The sequence below is a fragment of the Pogoniulus pusillus genome, chromosome 12, assembly GCF_015220805.1.
Source record: "Pogoniulus pusillus isolate bPogPus1 chromosome 12, bPogPus1.pri, whole genome shotgun sequence".
NCBI lineage: Eukaryota > Metazoa > Chordata > Aves > Piciformes > Lybiidae > Pogoniulus > Pogoniulus pusillus.
Genome location: NC_087275.1, coordinates 9,660,306 through 9,674,321, shown reverse-complemented (window position 1 = coordinate 9,674,321; position 14,016 = coordinate 9,660,306).

The following is a 14,016-nucleotide window of genomic DNA, read 5'->3' as shown; positions in this document are numbered from 1 at the left end:
TTAGTTCTTTCACATCTGTGGAATAAATCACTGGGACAAATTTCATGCTTGGCTACAGCAGTATAAATGTAAAGTAGATTCATTGAAGTCATCTGAGTAACTGCAAATTTATGCTGCCATTAGTGAGAAGTGATTTGCTGGAAATGTTTGCTTTTTCATTCCCTCAATGATACAGCTTTTATATCAGTACAATGTGTAATAGTTATTATTTTGCCTTAGTAGCATTCTAACAATTAAATTGCAAAGAGGTGAAACTTGCAAATATTTGGCACAAACAATTCTTTAAAGCACTTCCTTCCTGCAGGTAGTAGGAAGGGTGAGTAATAGGTTAGGAAGGAAAATAGTAGGCAGGTAGTAAATAGGTAGGGATTAAGTAGGAAGGAAGCCTGTAGGTAGTAAGAAGCCTGGGTTTCCTAGGAGGATATAGGTTACTGTTTCAGGCTGCTTATCTGTCCACCCACTCTTTTGAAACAGAACTCTTCTGTTAGTGAAGAGACTCTGATCTTAGAGGCAGCAGCTACCACATTTTGTGACAGTAGGTGCCGCAGAAGGGACAGACACTTGTAGCTCACCCTGAGGGAAGGAAAGATTGTGGGGTGAATTTGATTCTTAAGAAGTAGCAGAGAAGCCACATGCATTTAAAGATGCTACCAATGGTTCAGAGGAAGACTTCTGTAATTTACACATAGTTTTGCATATATACATTACTACACATTAGAGAGCTCAAATATGAAACATCACACAGAGCTTGGGTTCATGGACTCCTTTGCTCCTGTAAATCAGGAGATTGATAAATACTACTTTCTTCGAGTTAATAGTAGCTTCTTCATGTAGCTGGGCTGGGGGGGATGGGGGGAAGGCATAACAGAGGCAGTGGATCACTGCAAATTGCAAAAGTGGATAATCTTTGGATAATCTATTCTTGCAAAATTGTTCTCCCTATTCTAACAATAGGAGCAAATAGTAGGTTTTGTATCTGCCAAGAGAACCAGATTTGGGAGTCTGTTTCAGAATGTCGTAGTGAAGGAAGAATCCTAAGAAACTTCAGCCTTCACCCCTTGTTCAGATCCACATTTATGGCAGTGGTAATTAATGACAGATACCATGAGAAGAAAAGGCCAATGGAAAAAATATTTTTTCAGGCCTACCTGAAATACATTCAGTGTGCTCAGGGGTCCAGGAAAGCCAGTGGCATCCTGGACTGGATCAGGAACAGTGTGGCCAGTTCTGGGCTCCTCAATTCAAGCGAGGTGTTGAGATACTGGAGGGTGTCCAGAGAAGGGTGACAAAGCTAGTAAGAGGCCTGGAACACAGCCCTGTGAGGAGAGGCTGAGGGAGCTGTGGTTGTTTAGCCTGGAGAAAAGGAGGCTCAGGGGTGACCTCATTGCTGTCTACAACTACCTGAAGGGAAGTTGTAGACAGGTAGGGGTTGATCTCTTCTCCCAGACAACCAGCAACAGAACAAGGGGACATAGTCTCAACTTGCACTGGGTGAGGTATAGGGTAGATGTTAGGAGGAAATTCTTCACAGAGAGAGTTATTTTCCACTGGAATGGGCTGCCCAGGGAGGTGGTGGAGTTGCTGTCCCTGGAGGTGTTCAAGAAAAACCTGGATGAGGCACTTAGTGCCATGGTCTAGTTGATTGGCTAGGGCTGGGTGCTAGGTTGGACTGGATGATCTTGGAGGTCTCTTCCAACCTAGTTGATTCTATGACTCTAAATTAGATATCAACTTTGTCTTGGGCATTTCATGAATGGCCTTGTCTGACAGTACCTATAACTGTAAGCCTGGTAGTACTGTGCTTCTCCTGTGGCAGCTGCTATCTCTTTTATAGCAAATACAATGGATCAAACTCCCAGCATTAAGTCTGCAGATTGATAGTGTACTTTAGTTTATTGCAGTCCTACTGGTCTCCATTTTATATCTGCCCTTATGGCCAGACTCTTTTCTTTGGAAAAACACTTTTAATTTAGGAATTTATTGCCCAATGCACTTCTTAAAATGTCATATAAAATTGAAATTTAATAGACACAGTTGGTAATAATCAGTGACCTTTTAGAAGAAATTGTGCTAATAAATGGTTACAGACTATCTCGCCTGAATATCTGTAATGCTTCTATTCTTTCTCCAAATATCTGAATACTTCCCCTAGGAATTTAATGAAAACTTCACAGTCTAGTGGATGGAGCAAATAGTCTCTCTTGCCTTTTGATTGTGGTATCTTGAAAGAAGGCTTTTACAAACAGAGCAGATGTGTAGACTAAACTGTATAATTTTGCATTATGAGAGACCATCTACAGAGTCATCACATCTAATACAGGTTGTGGCTGTACTGAAATTTTTAAAGTGACAGTTCCCTTACACTACCCATCTTGCTGTGAGTCTGTCTGACTACAATGAACAGAGATGCAGGTTTGTCTGGGTTAGCACCTCTGCTGAGGTCTAAGGTGAGTTTATATAATATAGCTAAAGCTTAAGTCTGCTCTGCTATGGTCAGATTATTACAAATAACCCAGATTAACTGGATTGAAGTTAGACACGGTGCAATTACTCCTTGGGTTGTGTTTCAAACAGGCACTGGGAGAAGCATTCAGGTCTCAAAGTCTGTATTAGAAATACCAGTTTATCTGGGAGGAACTAACTGTTTGAATCTAGCCGTGGGTAACTTCCTTTCTCAGAGAAACAATTCTGTTAGTTTGAAAATGCTTAGTAAGGTGACTCTTGTATCCCCACTGTAAAACATTAAGCTTCAACAAAATCTTCCTGTCCTGTTTGAAACTTTTGACTTACATGAATGGTGTACTGTGAGACAAGAGAGTAGAGAACTGCTATTCATATGATGTCCTTCAATTCTGTCCCTAAGCAAGGACCTTGACCGAGCTTGGGGAACAAGTTGCTGAGCAGGCAAGGAAGAACACAGGAAAAGAGTAAATATGTAGAATAACTTAGCAGTTGTTGTTGGTTAATGCCAGCCAGTACCCAAGCCCCCACGCTTCTGCTCGCTCACTCTTCACTTCCCCATAATAGCATAGGGCAAAGGATGGGAAGGGGAAGAAGAAATCTCACAGGTCAGCATAAATGCAGTTTAATTAGTGAAAGAGAGAGAAGGGGGTGAAACAAGCAAACAAAAATGTAACAAAAAAGGAGTAATAAGCCACATGCTACCAGCAGACTGATGCCCAGACAATAGCTGAGACAAATCTCTCTGCCCCTCTCTTCCCTTCCTCCAGTCCTAACCCCTTCTTCCTGTATGCCATGTTGTTGTGGAGCATGGAATATCTCTCTGTCCAATTTAGGTCATTTTTCCTACATGAGCACCCCCTCCCAACTTCTTGCTTATCCCTAGCTTACTCAATCTGGGAAAAATGAGAAAGGTCTGAACCACTGGTTGTTTAGCTTGGAGAAGAGGAGGCTCAGGGGTGATCTCATTGCTGTCTACAACTACCTGAAGGGAGGTTGTAGCCAGGTCAGTCTCTTTTCCCAGGCAACCAGCAACAGAACAAGGGGACACAGTCTCATGTAGTGCCAGGGGAGGTACAGGCTGGATGTTAGGAGGAAATTCTTCCCAGAGAGAGTGATTTGCCACTGGAATGGGCTGCCCAGGGAGGTGGTGGAGTCGCTGTCCCCGGAGGTGCTCAAGAAAAGCCTGGATGAGGCACTTCGTGCCATGATCTAGTTGATTGGACAAGGCTGGATGCAATGTTGGACTGGATGATCTTAGAGGTCTCTTCCAACCTGGTTGATTCTATGATTCTACCATCCTGGCTATGACAGTAAAGGGTTTTTTTTTGATTGTTTTTGTTGTTTCAAAGAAAGCAACCAAAAAATGTGCCTAATATCTTTTTTCAATAGAACATGTAGCTTACCAGTTTAGGATCGTGCAGCAAATTCTTCAGTGGGAAAGATGGTCAGTATCTTTGTTTGCTGTGTAGATATAAAATGTGTTTCCAGTGCTACATCCACTACTTATGACAGTCTAGCACAAATAATTGTGTGATAATAAATGGCTTGTCAAAAAGCTTTTCTTTTTTTTTCCCCTAAGAAAAAACTATTCAAAGGGAATTTTAATCAGGCACTTTCAGTGCTCAGTTGAAAGTATATCTTTGCAGACACTATTTATCTGCCCCACTATTTGACATAGAATGAACAAAGTTTGATACACTGCAGAGAAAGAATTTAAAAGGAAGTGCAAAACACTAAATGGAAGTATCAAAATGCACTGAACTCAGCAAAATACAATGAAATGCATCATATTATCAACAAGGTGACAGTGGTGGGAGGGTTTCCTAAACCAGCAGTTATAGATTTGTAGCCAAGGGAATGGTGATTTTCTGTTGGAAATGTGATCATGCACTTCAGGACAGCATTATAAATCCAAATAATATTTTTTTCTAACCATAGATGCTTCTAAATAAGGGATAAAGGTGAAGGTATGTCTAATGTACTCCAAATATTATGCCCTTCCAGATCACAGAATCATAGAATCAACCAGGTTGGAAGAGATCTCCAAGATCATCCAGTCCAACCTAGTACCCAGCCCTAGTCAATCAACTAGACCATGGCACTAAGTGCCTCAGACAGGCTTTTCTTGAACACCTCCAGGGATGGTGACTCCACCACCTCCCTGGGCAGCCCATTCCAGTGAAAAATCACTCTCTCTGTGAAGAACTTCCTCCTAACATCCAGCCTATACTTCCCCTGGCACAACTTGAGACTGTCCCCTTGTTCTGTTGCTGGTTGTCTGGCAGAAGAGACCAACCCCCAACTGGCTACAACCTCCCTTCAGGTAGTTGTAGACAGCAATGAAGTCACCTCTGAGCCTCCTCTTCTCCAGGATAAACAACCACAGCTCCCTCACCCTCTCTCCTCATAGGGCTGTGTTCCAGGCCTCTCACCAGCTCTGTCTCCCTTCTCTAGACACCTTCCAGCACCTCAACATCCCTCTTGAATTGAGGAGCCCAGAACTGGACATAGTACTCGAGATGTGGCCTGACCAGTGCTGAGTACAGGAGAAGAATAACCTCCCTTGCCCTACTGGCCACACTGTTCCTGATACAGGCCAGGATGCCATTGGCTGTCTTGGCCACCTGGGCACACTGCTGGCTCACGTTCAGCTACTATCTACCAGTACCCCCAGGTCCCTTTCTCCCTGGCTGCTCTCCAGCCACTCTGTCCTCAGCCTCTAGTGCTGCTGGGGGTTGTTGTGGCCAAAGTGCAGAACCCTGCACTTGGCCTTGTTAAATCTCATCCCATTGGCTTCTGCCCATCCATCCAGCCTGTCAAGTTGTATCTTGGTGTAGAGTTGAGGTTGGTTTGTGTGTTTATCTATTTGTGCAATGAAAAAACATTGAAGTTTAAGTACTCTCTCAAGTTGCATTTGACATGCATAGAAGCCATAACCTGACAGCAATGGTTTTGTCCTGCAGTCCACTGAGTGAATGGATTTCTCTTAGTTTAATTACAATGAAGGATGAAAATAATTAGCAGGATCAATTCTGTTTACGTCTTTGTTTATGTAGATAAAAACTTCTGGACTTCTGCCATTTGAGTGAATATCATCCCTATTATGACTGACAAGTGAAGAATTTCCTTTCCATTTTTCTCCATGTTTATTCAGATAAGTTGCCATTTGTTAAGTGGCAGATTAGCCACCAGGAGTTCTGTGTTCTATGACAGCTTCTGTTGTTATTGAGTTCTTTTGTTTGACTGTTGATTTTATTTTCTTTTTAAATGATTTTTTTTTTTTCCTTAACTTTAATGTTAACTCAGGTGCTCTGTATCACTTTCTTGCTTAATGACATATATCTTTCAGGACTGTCTTAAAGCTGAAATCCTTAACATTCATAAAACTTTGTGTTACATTGGTAAATTCATGGCAAGTATTTTACATAAATATAATAACTAAAGTAATAGGAATAGGAGCCTCATTATTAATGGGAATTCAGACTCAAGATTAATCAGCCTATAAGTTTGGCTTTTTGCATTGAAAAAAATCTGTTCTAAAATCTTGTTCTATATTCAACCATATCAACTCTTCAGAGCTCAGTTTCCTGATTTAAGGTGTGGATTCCTCATTGTTTGGCAAAATGTAAGAGAATTATGAGGAAGTGTGAATGGTAGGATGGTTCCTGAGTGTTTGGAAGGAGTTCAGGCAGTCTATATTTGACCCTCATATATATGAACTTGAAATGTCTCAGCTAGAAGAACTGAAGATGAGTATGAAAGTGCTAGAAGTTGCTTAACAAAATTCTCTCTTTGCTCTTGCCCTACTTTAACAGAATAGAGACGTCAAGGTGAAAAAGGAACCGTTGCTAGGAGTGTAAAACCTACATTGCACAGCTCCTTAAGAAAAGGAGCAAAAGCTTTAACATATCATCATATGGCTTCTATAAAGAATTGTAACAGGTTTCTTTTTCCCAACATAAGGTAAGGAAATAGGTGAAACAATAGAAGTAATAGTTACTTCCTCCATTGCCAGCTTGATTTTTAAAGAAAAAAAATAGATTAATTTTCACAAGTGCTATGACCACTGTCACAGCCACTGCAGTAAGTGACAGATACTTGCTGCAGTTTTCAGGAGGTGGCTTCCTTGCATGGCCTTAATTTTATTTTTTTCAAAATTGGGCTACTGATATGCAGAAATGGATTATTTGTGAGTACTTTCTCCTAAAGCACATATTCCTGTAATTTTTAAATTTTTGTAAAATATAAGCAGTGAGAGTTAGAATATAATAGAAGAATAGAATAGAATCAACCAGGTTGGAAGAGACTTCCAAAATCATCCAGTCCAACCTATCACCCAGCCCTGACCATTCTACTAGACCATGGCACTAAGTGCCTCAGCCAGGCTCTTCTTGAACACCTCCAGGGATGGCGACTCCACCACCTCCTTGGATAGCCCATTCCAATGACAAATCACTCTCTCTCTGAAGAACTTCCTCCTAACATCCAGCCTATACCTTCCCTGGCACAACTTGAGACTGTATCCCCTTGTTCTGTTGCTGGTTGCCTGGGAGAAGAGACCAACCTCCACCTGGCTACAACCTCCCTTCAGGTAGTTGTAGACAGCAACGAGGTCACCCCTGAGCCTCCTCTTCTCCAGGCTAAACAACCCCAGCTCCCTCACCCTCTCTCCTCATAGGGCTTTGTGCCAGGCCTCTCATCAGCTTCATCACTTTGCCAGGAGCTTGTTGTGGCAGACGGTGTCAAAGACTTTGCTGAAGTCCAGGTAGGCTATTTTCATAGCTTTCCCCACATTCACCAGGTGGGTAACCCAATCATAAAAGAAGATCAGGTTGGTCAGACAGGACCTGCCCTTCCTAAACCCATGCTGGCTGTGCCTGATCCCTTGGCCATCCTGTAGGTGCTGTAGTTAGCAACTGTAGTTGAATCAACCTGGGTTAATGTTTTGTCACAAGAGGCAGAAGAGAGTAAATTAAACATTTGTCTCTGTAAAATCCTTTCCCCCACACTAGCATTCTAGTATTTTTATGATCCTGAAAGATCAGTTACTTGCCAGCCATAATCTCAGTACAACATCTTTAATAATGAAGCATTCCTAATCCCTGGAGTATATTGCCATTCTGTCATTAATAGCTCTCCTTTTGTAGGGCTGTTCCTAGGGTGATGTCGAATGAACAATGCTTTAAATAGAGCCTTTTGGGAAAGCTTGTGTATTTTACATGTGTTTGTGCTACACAAACAACTGTGCATTGCAGTACTTTCATACTTTGTTGATACTGGTAAGAGCCATGTCCATCCATACACAACTACCACTGCTTCAATTTACAAAACAAAGTAAGAATTCAGGTGTGGGTTTGGACACAAATACCAAACTACTGCAGCAGCTTCTGTGCAGATGAGAGAGTTACATGAGTCTGTTTAACCTAATTTCAGAGTTCCAACTGCTCTGAAGTCAAGGAGGATGGTAAGTGAGGTGGAAACAACAGCAGCAGCAGAAAGTAGGAAACCATTAACTGATTGGAAGTGAGAGGTGTCCATCCTTTGATCAGAAAGAAATCCTAATTGAAATATGTCAAGGGTGCAGCTGAAAGGGTGTTAGGAAAAGGAGAGTAAAATGCCTCCTCAAACGCTGTAATGTGAAAGTAAAGGTTAGAAAAATTGTCCCAGGCAGTACAGAATTATTTTGATGCAAGGGGAGGCAATATTGTAGGCTTGCATAATACAGCTGAACAGTAGCTATAGATAGTGATATTAATATAGCCCAATGTTAGAAGAGTAAAAGAAAGTTGTGAGAGTAATTTACATAGCAGATTAAGGAACTGGGGAAATAATATTTGTATTTTCCTTGCTCAGTCTGGAAATCTACAGCTATTTTCACAAGATTTCCATAAAGATTTATCTGACTTCAGTTTCTTTTATATGTATAAGGAAGGGGAAAGTATATCCTCTTTACTTTTCCAGAAACACTTCTTCAAGAAAATTAAATGGAATAAGCTCAAACCTCTCAAAAATATGCTGAGTGGATTGTGAGATACCAAATGGTTCAAACTGAAGTGGCTGCTAGGTAGAGCTGAGGATGTGAACACCAGAGAAGATCAGAAGATGAATTTTCATTCTTCAAATTTTTCAGAAACTCTTATGTTTCTGCCCTTCATAGCAAAATGTGAACTTCCAGTTCTGCTTCTTTCAAGGATAAACCAGATGCATTTAAAAAGCCCCCATAAAACCAAACCCAAACAACCAAAAAAAACCCACCCCAACCTCAAACAAACAAAACCCCCCAAACAAACAACAAAAAAAACCCAAACAAACAAAATTCCACCCCAACAACAACAACAAAACCTCCAAACAACAACAACAAAACAACACACACCCCAAACAAGCAAACAAACAAAACCCCCAAAACCCAAAACCCCAAACCCCACCAGCCCAGGAGGTCAGCAAAGAATTGAAAATTCAGACAGAGCAAGGTAGAGCCATCATGCATATAAAGCATGTGTTCTCCACACTGGAATTTTGGACAAAGAAATTTCAGGTTTCAAAAGGTACAGCTATGGCTGATCATGTGATGCTATGGTCCTTTCCATGATTCTCTGAAAGGTTTCTGTGCTAGGCAATGACTGCTGGAGAGTGATTTGTTCCAGATGCATCATCAATGCCTGGGGAATCCCCAGTTAGTTGTTTATATTTGTGACTCTCCAGGTCATCTGTACTTATATAGCAACAGAACATAGGTGGTATGGGACAAAATTTAGCTCAGGTCAAACTTTTCCAGGCAGCCTGTCCAGTAGTCTGATCACATCTGTCCTGACAGCGGTCTAGATCAAGGCAGGAAGAGCACTGCTTTTGTTAGTTAACATGAAGACAGAATTCAAAGTCATCAAAGTGATTTTTACACACATTTTAAGCTCTTCTGATACACAGCAGAAGGGAAATTTCAGAAAATGTGTTCCTGTAGACATGCTTCTCTACTTTCAGCATGAACTCATAAGAATATGAGTTCCTATGGCACTCATATTCTTGTGAAATGAGTATAAGAATTCTCATTTCATATGAGAAATGAGTAGTTTAAGAAAACAAAACAAAACTAACCAACTCCTCTCAACAAATAAACAAACACCCAACCCCAAAAAAATCCCAAACAGCAAAGAAAGAAACAAATTATAGCAAATCTCATAATAAAATAATGGTCACTTTTTCATAGGAGACTTTCTCCTGAGATATAGAATGGAAGGTGTGCTAGACTAGACTTAGTGCCATGGTCTAGTTGATTGGACAGGGCTGGGTGCTAGGTTGGACTGGATGATCTTGGAGGTCTCTTTCAACCTGGTTGATTCTATGATTCTATGTGTTGCTTTGTGAAATCTACAGAAGGAAATCAACTGGTGTCCTTATTCTAAGCTCCCTAAGCAGTATATTCGTACTTGGTACTAGAAATCCACTTTGGAATTTGAAGAAATTATAACACTTTCTGGGATGTTGCATAAAAGGAATAATGTTGAATCATAAGTTCCAAGTCAGAAAGTGTGGTTTGCTAGCTTTCTGACCAGTTATATCTCATTGTGTTCCCTTTAGCAACACTTCCTGTTGGTAAAAATGTCATCCCCAAATATGAAAATTATAGTATTTATCATCACTTGCTTTTGATTCAGCAGGAGGCACACTGTTAAGTTAGCAGCAGTTTGTTGGTAATAATCTATGTCTAGTGCAGATGATCAAGTAAATGCTTTCAAAGCTGCACAAAATCCTATCTAAGTGAGATGTAACTTGTCTGCAGCCAGGTTCTTCCTATCAAGGTCATTACAAGGTGTTATGGGATGTGATGTTATTATCCATTTCATAATAACTGGTTCCATTGGTTTTGTCTGCCACGCACAAAACATTAATCTTTCTGGTGTACATATTCATCTATTCCTATAGTACCTTCAAAGCTTTCTATTGATCTATGCTTTTTGTCTGTCATTTGCAAGTAACTGTTCCAGCCCTTGTGATTTTTTTTTCAATCTATTCCCTAGATTCTTGTTGCTATTGATTTTTTTTCTACTTTGGTGTGCTACTTTCCAGAATTAATCCTTTTTGCAGCCTTTTTTTTTTCCCCCTATATGTGTAATAAGAAAACCTGGAGTAATCACTTATCTTTCTAAGAGGGGACATAACCAGTGACTGTGGTGCTGTATTTCCAGCTGTCCATCTTCCAGAAAGATACTAATGATTTTTGAGTACATCTCTTACAGAACAGTAGCAAAAGGAATTGAGGTTTCTTTGAATGTAGTATCTCATTCTCTTTGTTAACTAGACAAAAAAATAATTTAGAAAAATATTTGGAAATCTAGTTTCACTTTTGGGGAAAATGTACACCCCAGCAAGTTATATTTCCTTTCTTCTCTTAATTGTTCTTTAAAATGCCATTTTCTGCTTCTCTTGAATCCTGCAATCAGACTGGTGGCCTGCATTATACATAATGGAGTATTACACTTAAAATCTGCATATTGTGCCAGCAAAGACAGTTCATAGAATCTTAGAGTTGACCAGGTTGGAAGGGACCTCCAAGATCATCCAGTCCAACCTTGCATCCAGCTCTGTCCAATCAACTAGACCATGGCACTAAGTGCCTCATCCAGGCTTTTCTTGAACACCCTCAGGGACGACAACTCCACCACCTCCCTGGGCAGCCCATTCCAATGGCAAATCACTCTCTCTGGGAAGAACTTCCTCCTAACTTCTACCCTATACCTCCCCCACCACAGCTTGAGACTGTGTCCCCTTGTTCTGTTACTGGTTGCAGGTCTGTAAGGGTTCAAGTGAGTTGCAGGTGTTTGAACCCTTTAAAGGCCAACATAAATACCTCAGAAATGGCTAATATGTTGGTTATTTTTAAAATTAGGTAAGCTGGGAGAAATAATTAAAATAATTTCCCAGCAAAACTGAAACGATGCTGAGGTACAGAGCAGTATACTCATCTGTGCTCTGAAATGCAATTGGAAGTTTCTTCTCTTCATACACAGCAAACAGAAAGATTATTGTTAATTTTCTGGCAACGTACGTGGCATACAAATATTATCCTTTCCTGTGCTTCAGAGGAGGTAGTTGGCATATAGGCACTTGGCTTGTCAACATTCCCAGCTTAACATCAAAACCAAAAAGCTCTACATCTCCTAGAAATACAGTTTCACATATGTGGAAATGCAAGCAGTACATCTAATAATAGTCTGAAATGTTATTTTGTTTTTGTAAAGTCTATTTCAATTCTTCTTACTGAATCTTTTAAGTGTAATCCTTACATTCTTATTCTTTGCTGAGGATTGAAAACACCCCTTTGGAAGTGGAAAACCAGATGATTTTGTTATTGTAAACGTTATGTGGTGGAATCAAAATCAAGATTTTTGAGGTTCTTTATTTTTTCTAATCCATTTCCAGCTGAGTTACCCAGTGAATAAATGCCTTCATCAAGAGCTGCTTACTGTAAAGCATCAGAAATAGCACAGGTTGCTTCCTTTCTCTTGATGCATTTTTCTTTATGTTTTCAGTTCTACTCTGGTGGCTAAAACCACTCCCCTTCCACTGCTGTAAGGGTGTCATATTTGCCTAAGCAACCCTTTTATTAGGGACAATTGTGACTCTTCTCAGTTATGATTTTCCCCATGTGTCTCTCTGCTCCCTGAAATGTGTTTTCCCAGCACAGAGTGACCTTCATGGCTTGGGAAAGCCTTGAGGTTCTTTCCCTTAAGCACAGTGGCCACTTGCTTTTGCTCCAGTACTGTGCACTGTCACTCAACCTGCAATAGCCATGCTGGTGACAGTCATGTCCTAAAGAAGGCACGGGAGAGATGTTCCTTTAAGAGGAACAAAAACCTTGCTTTCTTTGTTGCTTCTCAATGTTTTTTTTTGCCTCAGAGGCAGTAAAGGAAGTGTCAAGTTTGTTAGTAGTTGTTTTTTCCATTTATCTTTTTTTCTGCTTCTAAGACAATTAATCCAAATATTAATTTAGTCACTGTGCAGTTTTAGGGTAAGATTATTGACTAATATAAAATCAGCTCTTGTCTCTGATAAATTTTTTAAAATAATTTTGCTCCTGAAAAGCTGAAAAGATAAGCAAAGGCTCTCAATTCATTTGGTAGTATACTCATTGTTTTCAGGGAATGGGAAGCAAGCAAGAGAGCTTATTTAAGAAGGTTACTGGTCAAATGAGATAAAATGAAGCTTTTGTTATTAACGAATTCTAAAAGAAATCTTATGTACTAACTCATTGCTTGAAGTTATGAACAAAGTGGTCAGAAGCAGCAAAAGGAAAGTAGGCGCTGTGATATCCCCCTGGAAATAGGATTCCATCAAGCATCAAAACACTTTTAATGCTCCTTGGTGGTGGGGTGGCAGGGGTTGATGTGGAGAGTGCTTTTTCATGACAAAAAAAATTGTCACTCTCAACTTCATATTTAACAGCCTTGCTTGTGGTATGAAAGGCATTTGACAAGTGAACCCATTACAATAATCAAGAGTGCTGCTCTAACAACTGCTGTCAGGCAAAGAGCTTCTGTTCCCTTTCTCTCTCCTTTCTTCCTACTCCTTTACTTAACAGCTAAATTCAGTGAACGGATTCAAGCTGTTAGTAAAGTAGTCTTAAATAAATTGAAACTTTGGGGCCTGGCTTTCAGTTTCTACCCTTTTCTGTCCCTTCTGAAAAGAAAAGGAAAAAAAAATAGAGGTTTGGTTTAGATCCTGATTTTGCATTACAAGGATAAAAAAAGGCACTACTGCTAAACATAAGGTTACTGATTTACGTGCCAGGATATGGTGGCGTGGAAAATGCTCATCCAGAGTGACCGTTGGATTAAACCATGGGGATACATCTAATGTATCACAAACGTTTAATCTTACATAGGTAATGAAATAACCTATAATGTGTTGCCTGTGTATTCATTAAGCTTGAACTAGACAAGAAGTATACTGTAGAATTATCTTTCAAAGGAAATCATGCTCTTACCAAAACTTTTGGGCTGCTCTAGTAAGTATGCACAGATTTACTTATGTGTACTCTGTTCATACACAGATTATGAGGTTATTCAACATGTGGGCTTTGGTTAAGTACTGATTCAAAAATTGGTAGCTGTAAGAGTAATTAAGATCATCATCTTATTATTGAATATTTCCAAGACCAAAATTTGATTTCTTTATTCCCCACAGTCTTATTTGTGGTTTTGCTCTCTGTTTGGAAGTGGAGCCAAGGTCATACAATATTTCAATAACCTACAGTCAATGACTGCTAAATGTCATTCTCTTGAATACAATTACAACTTAAAAAAAAGAAAGTGCATTGGCTATTTTCTCTAAATGCATCTTTGATGGATGCTTTTCTATCTTTATGATAGATTTTTTTCTCCCTCCTCTTCTCTATAACTCAATTGGATGAAGTCTTACATTATTGCAATAATCAATGGTGATATAAAATCGATTAGAAATTTGTTTGGCATTACAAAAGTGAGATTCTAGGTCAGATTCTAGGTACAAAATAACCAAAATCCTTAACCTTCTGCATCATAAAGGTTTTGGGAGTTA